Raw genomic sequence first — 5,441 nt, 5'->3', positions numbered from 1 at the left:
TGGACACTTGCCCAACGGGGTCCATCTGGGGAGCGCAGGGGAACCAGGGTCTCCGTGCTGGGCTTCCTGTTCTGGAACCTTCTGTGCCCCACCCCCCCCATGTCTGCTCCTCTCATTCAGGGGGAGGCGAGCCCATTGTCAGGATTCACGATCTCATAGACGTTGGGGCGTGTGGGGTCTGTCTCGTCTACACCACAGGACAAAGTGGTGTTTGACACGAGCAAAGAAGGCCATCACCGGGTGTCATGGAAGGGTTGTCCCCAGGCGGACGTGGTTGTAAGTACAGGTCTTGGCACATGCATACCATTGAGTGGTTTACATCATCCCCAGCCATCTGCACTGCTTAGGTTCCTGCTGTCTACTTCAGGAGCGGGGCTGGGGGCGGTGATCTTTCCCTCCCAACCCCACAGCTAAGTGGGATGTTTCCAGAGGACGCGAGTCCTGAGACGGTCGGCGGTCTCTGTCTGATTTGGAAAAGGGATCGTCTCACAAGTGTCAATTCAATATGGCGCCCTCTTTGGCAAGATTCCTGGTCGTGGGGAAGGAAGCCCGCCATGGGGCCGGGCGGCCGCTGAATCGGCAGGCGGGACCTACGTCGGGGCCAGGGCTCCTCAGCCGGCCCTCGGATCGACAACCGCCACGGATATCGCCGTGTCTGGGGTGGTCCGAGGCACGGCACGTGGACAACACAAGGGACCGGAATGCGAAAGGCCTTGCGACCATGGGGTTGACCCTCTAGGCCAACGGTGGGAACGAGGAGGTCCTACGGAGCAGTAGAGGCAGCTGTGCAACATTCGGAGACGCAGGAGGCACCTGGCGTAGGAGCCTTGGGGCAGGGATGCCCTCGGCGGGCAGTGCGGGTCTAGAAGGTTCTAGAACACAGAAACGGTCCACAGTGCCGAGCATTTTCTCCACCAAGAGCCGACGCGGGGGACTTGGTGGTCGAGACTCGGTGTGTTTTCTGTTTGAAAGGGTGTTTGCGAAGGATCCATTCCCACGTCAGAGGGGGAATCCCATCGTGAGGGAGAGAATCCTGGCATCCTGTCTGCGTCTCCTTTACGTTCTAGAGGCGCTTGGATGGTCAGTCGGTGAAGCGTCCGACTTCAGCTCAGGTCGACATCTCACGGTTCGTGACTTCAACCCCTGCATCAGGCTCTGTGCTGACGGCTCGGAGCCTGGAACCTGCTTCGGATTCCGTGTCTCCCTCTCTCTCTGCCCCTCCCCCATCACACTCTGTCTCTCTCTCTCAAAAATAAACATAAAAAATTTTTTTTTTGATAAAAAGAATCTGCCTCCGCCCCTAGACACGTATCACAGAATTCGAAAAGATCATCGTTGTGGGTTGAACGTGCAGCGGGGTTTCCCCAGCTCATACGCTGGCCGGAGCTCGCGAGGGGCCTCGGGTGATGCACCTGCCTGTGCGCTCGTGAACGCCCAGGAGACGCTGAATTAGGAGGCAGCTGTGTGCCTCTGGAACCACCTCCGCTACTGGCACTTTGGTGACGGCTCTGGGACGCCCCGGGGCTCGCCAAGACGGTGACCGTCCCTTTCGGTTAGCGGCCTCCGCGTTGAGGAGTGCTGGGGGCCGTGCGGGGAGGGGGCCTGGGACAGCGTGGCTCATTCTGGGTTATATAACACGCGTTGTGCGAAGGGCGGGTCCCCGAGGCTGTGGGTGGGGACGGCCGGGCCGTCTTGGGCGTGACGGTGGGTCCTGTCCCAGAGAAGCATCGTGGGGGACCCTGGGGTCCTACAGGTCCCGCAGCACATGGGGGCTCGGGCCAGCAGCCAGCCGTGTGCGGGAGCCTAGAACCTTCCATGCCTGCTGCTGACTCCACGGAGATGGAGATGAGTTACAAGGGTCAGAGGTTGACGTGGCTACAATGTTTCCAACTGAAGGCTGCAGACCCGCCAGAACGTTCCAAGCTGGGAAACCGCGCACCCCTCCCCCGCACAGCCCGTGACGGCCTCACAGACAAACGTTTCCCTGTCCACACAGGCTGGCGGTTAAACCAGCGGGTCCGAGCTTGGAAAATATTTCGTCTCAAGTCCCAGCGGATGAATCGGAAGGGACAGGACTCGTCCCCACCCCCCCACCCCTGCCCTGCTTCTCTGGCCTCTGATCTCCCCACTTTGGCGTCTATGAAAACGCTGAAAACGGTGTGAAAATTATAGTTTCACCAAAACCAGGTGGGCTTTATACGAAGATGGATGGCAAGGGGGTCCACGTGTGTCTGGAGACGGGCTGGGGCTTTGGGGACCCACCCACGGGGGAGGGAGTCCTCACGAGAAGGCTGGAGTTTGTGTCCCCAGAATATATGTCCCTGTTCCAGCTCCTGGTACCCGGGACGGGGACCTGATTTAGAAACAGGGTCTTTGCAGATGTGATGAGGGATGTAAACAGAGCCCATCCTGGATCAGGGTGGCCTTAAATCCAGTGACAGGGGACCTGATAAGAGGAGAGACACAGACACAGAGAGAAGCCACATTAAAACCAAGGCAGACACGGGAGGGACGTGGCCACAAGCCCAGGGATGCCTGGAGCCCCAGAAGCTGGAAGAGGCAGGATGGACCCTTCCCTGGAACCTCTGGAGGGACCACGGTCCTGCCCCTCCTGGATCTCATTGGCCCTGCCCTGCCTAGATCTCAGCTGTCTTGTCCCTCCTGGATCTCAGTAGTCCGGCTCCTCCTGGGTCTCAGCGGTCCTGCTCTGCCTGGATCTCAGCAACCCTGCCCCGCCTGGATCTCAGGGGCCCTCCCCTGCCTGGGTCTCAGTGGTCCTGCCCTGCCTCAGTCTCAGCCGCTCTGCCCCTCTTGGATCTCAGCAGCCCTGCCTGGATCTCAGACTCTGGTCTGCAGAGCTGGGGCGGGGGTTGGGGGGAGATGCACATGGGAAGTTTCAAGGCCTCCCACAGTGGTTTCTGCTGCTGTGTCGTCAGCCCCTTGCAACCTCATGCAAACGCCCCCTCCCACCTGGGCTGCCCTGCCTGCATTTCCAGAGTCCGATCGCCTTCCAGTGGGTCCCCGGTTCCCTTACCCACCGCCAGCACTTGTCCTGCTGTCCTGGCCCCTCACCCCGTGCCTGTGCAAGAGAAAGGACCCCCACTCACCTGCACGGCCTCCCGCGAGTGCCACTGTGCCCCCAGGTCTCATTTCCTGGGGGTGAACTCCCCATGGGCTCAGATCCCTCCCCCGTCAGCCGTTCAGCCCCCCGGGTGCCTTCGCCTGATGCTCTTGACCATGGGAGACCCTGGGGGCCGAGGTGGGCCCCAGACCATTATCTCAGGAGCACAGGCACAAGGGAGCCTTCCTCCCCACAAGTGGTGTGGCCCCACCTGTAAGAACAATGGGGCTGTGAGAACCACGGCTCCAAGGAAAACCCCAAGGTCTGGGCATAGTCCCTGCCACCACTCTGGTCCTTCTGACCCCCAGCCTGTGGCTGGCCGGTCCCCACAGCCTACGGCCTTTGCAAGGTGTGGAGCATGAAAGTATTCCTCTGGGACTCGTCTTAGGGTTTTCTTCCCCGGGAAACCTCAGGGTGTGCCCTTGAGGTCGTCACCTGATTAGACGAGGCCCACCCCCCATGTGACGCCACCTCTCTTTACTTAAAGTGAGCTGCTTGCGGACTTTTGGTCCCACCTACAAAACACCCCTCAGTGAGTGTTTGAACGAATAACGGAGTGGGGTAGAGGGCTGTCGCCCAGAACTCTTAGCTGGTTGGGGAATGAAAGAATCACGGCCAGAGACTCCTCCTTCTGAGTTTAGATTCCCCACAACACCATCCACGCTTCCAGATGAGAACGAAATGCAGGGAGTCTGGGCCCGTGCTTCCAAATTCATACTAGCAGGATAATGACTGATATCACATCCGCTCGCGAATCCAGGAAGTGACTCTAAAACATGTTCAGGGTCAGAGGAGAGGGAGGCTTGGGAGGTGGAATGGAGAAGCACCTGTGGGAACCCGTGAGGTGGGGTGAGTCGGAGACACGGCCGTGAACTCCTCCAAGAGTGTTGGGAGCTGCTGTGGAACAAAGAGCCGGGACTAGGAGGTCTGCACCAGCCTCTCCCCCCGGGGCCGGCACGCCTGAGCCCACAGGAGCCCATGGGAAGGCACAGGTCGGGCGTGGGGACTACTGTCGGGAGCGTGTGCCCACTGCCCTGGTGGGGGTCACTTAGGACTGGCACAGGGGACCCACTGGACAGCACATCATGATGAGTTCACCCTTTAAATAGTTCCGTGACGGTCATTTCATGTGGATGGGCGTCACATGGATGGGCAACAGCGCCCCACTCCGTCCCCATTATTCAGTCAAACACTCACTCGGGCTGTTTCGTAGGTGGGACAAAAAATCCACAAGCAGCTGACTTGAAGAGATGCTAGTTCACATGGGGGGTGGGCCTCGTCTAATCAGGCGAAGACCTCAAGGGCACACCCTGAGGTTTCCCAGAGAAGGAATTCTGCCTCAAGTCTGGAGTGTCCCCTACTACATGCCCACCTGCCCGGCAGGTTTCACCCTCAGCAGCCCCGCCATCGACATCGCATGAGCCAATTCCTGGATAACCATCTGTGTATCGTCTTTGTGTGTATCTTTTTGTATATATGTGCAGATGTGTTTCTGCAAACATGTATCTCTTCGTACATAAGTATCCACACATATTTCTGCAAATAGATATCTTTTCGTGCATATGTATCCACACATATTTCTGCAGACATGTATCTCTTTATGCATACATATCCACACGTATTTATGCAAATATATATCTTCGTGCATATGTATCCACACATATTTCTGCAAATAGATATCTCTTCGTGCATACATATCCACATGTATTTCTGCAAACATCTATCTCTTCATGCATACGTATCCACAGGTATTTCTGCAAATATGTATCTCTTTGTGCACATGTATCCACACATATTTCTGCAAATATGTATCTCTTTGTGCATACGTATCCACGTATATATTTTCCTGTCTCTTCTGGGTATATATTTCGATATGGGTCTACCTGTATCTGTGTCTGTATCTGTATCTCTCTGTATATACATTTTCCACATATATCTTGCTCTCCTGTTAGCTTTGTCCTCGTGAACAAATCCAGCCCGGAGGTAAGCCGTGGTTTCCACGGGACACTCCTGCTGGCTTTGGAGACCTTCTGCGGGCACCCCGGGTACGTGCAGCTGACATCCTTCCCGGCCATGTTCACTTCCGGTCCTGGATGTGCCCTGTTGTCTCACGAAGGCCCGCATTAGACGCTCTCCTGGTGCATACCCTCACGTGCGCAGGGCGGCATGCAGGTCGTAGGATTTGCCCTCTCAGAAGTCACGATGCAGAGGTGCGGCCAGGATCTTTGAGGGAAGTCCCCTCCCCTCCCTCCCATGCCCACACACAAAGGTGTCCAAGTCCTGACCCCCATGTTGTGGACTAATGTCCCCAGGGACGTCC

This window comes from Felis catus, chromosome X, assembly GCF_018350175.1.
Source record: "Felis catus isolate Fca126 chromosome X, F.catus_Fca126_mat1.0, whole genome shotgun sequence".
NCBI classification, from domain to species: Eukaryota; Metazoa; Chordata; class Mammalia; order Carnivora; family Felidae; genus Felis; species Felis catus.
Note: the sequence above shows the minus strand (reverse complement) of the source record.